Consider the following 1,069-nt stretch of genomic DNA (forward strand, 5'->3'; position numbering starts at 1 on the left):
ATCAGTGTCTGTGTCATCCATTCTGCATGAGAACCCCGAGACTGTCAAGTCTTTTGTTTAATTTCTGCCTTGCAAAATCACATTTTAGCTTTTCTAGAAAGAATACCCTACTATCTCAGAGTCATTCTTACAGTCATGTCTGCTAACCCTTAGCTAGATATCAGATCTGAGGTTCGAAAATTCATGGGCTGGAAAGTCATATTAGCTTGCAGATCTGTGCATCTGCAAAAACAATGTTTAAAATATTTGTATATGAATTTGAGTCCTTTAGAAGGGCATCCATTCCCTGATAACCACTGTTGTTTATTATCTTTCTCTTGGTCCCATCACACATTACTTGATATATTCGAACTCTAAGCACCCACATAACAATATAAGCTGCAATTTTTATTTCAATTTTTTAGCATTCACTATGTTTGGTGATGATTAACATTTTTTCACTGGACCCACCCGAATAATCCAGGATAATTTTGTCATCTCAAACCCCTTAATTTTATCACTGGACACAGTTCCTTTTACCATGCAAGGCAACATATTCACGGGTTCCAGGGATTACAATGTAGACATCTTTCAGGGCCATTATTAGGTCTGCCATTCTAGATATGAATTGTAATATATAGTAGATACATTAACTCTGGAGTGAGAGATTGTTGAAGCTGAAACATCTTCACAAATCACATGGTCTACTTCCTAATTGTGTATGTAAATCAACAAATGAACTGAAAAAAATTCTTAAATTGTCAAAATGAGTTAACTGGAATTAATTTATTTCCTAAATCAGAACTCCTGAGTTGCTTGCAGCTTAAAATTAGTGATTTATGAACCAGTTTCATAGATGATAGACACATAGAGAGATAGATAGACAGACATAGTGATCAGAGGATGGAGGAAGAGAAAGTATGTATGCACGTAGACACACACACTTAAGAAAATGGAAAATTGTGGGCCGGCCCGGTGGCGCACTGGATAGTGCACCGCTTGGGAAGCGCGGCGGCGCTCCCATCTGAGGGTTCGGATCCCACATACAGACCGGTTCCTGCTCACTGGCTGAGCGAGGCGCGGGAGCAAC

This window comes from Galeopterus variegatus, unplaced genomic scaffold (genome assembly GCF_000696425.1).
Source record: "Galeopterus variegatus unplaced genomic scaffold, G_variegatus-3.0.2 Scaffold12216, whole genome shotgun sequence".
NCBI classification, from domain to species: Eukaryota; Metazoa; Chordata; class Mammalia; order Dermoptera; family Cynocephalidae; genus Galeopterus; species Galeopterus variegatus.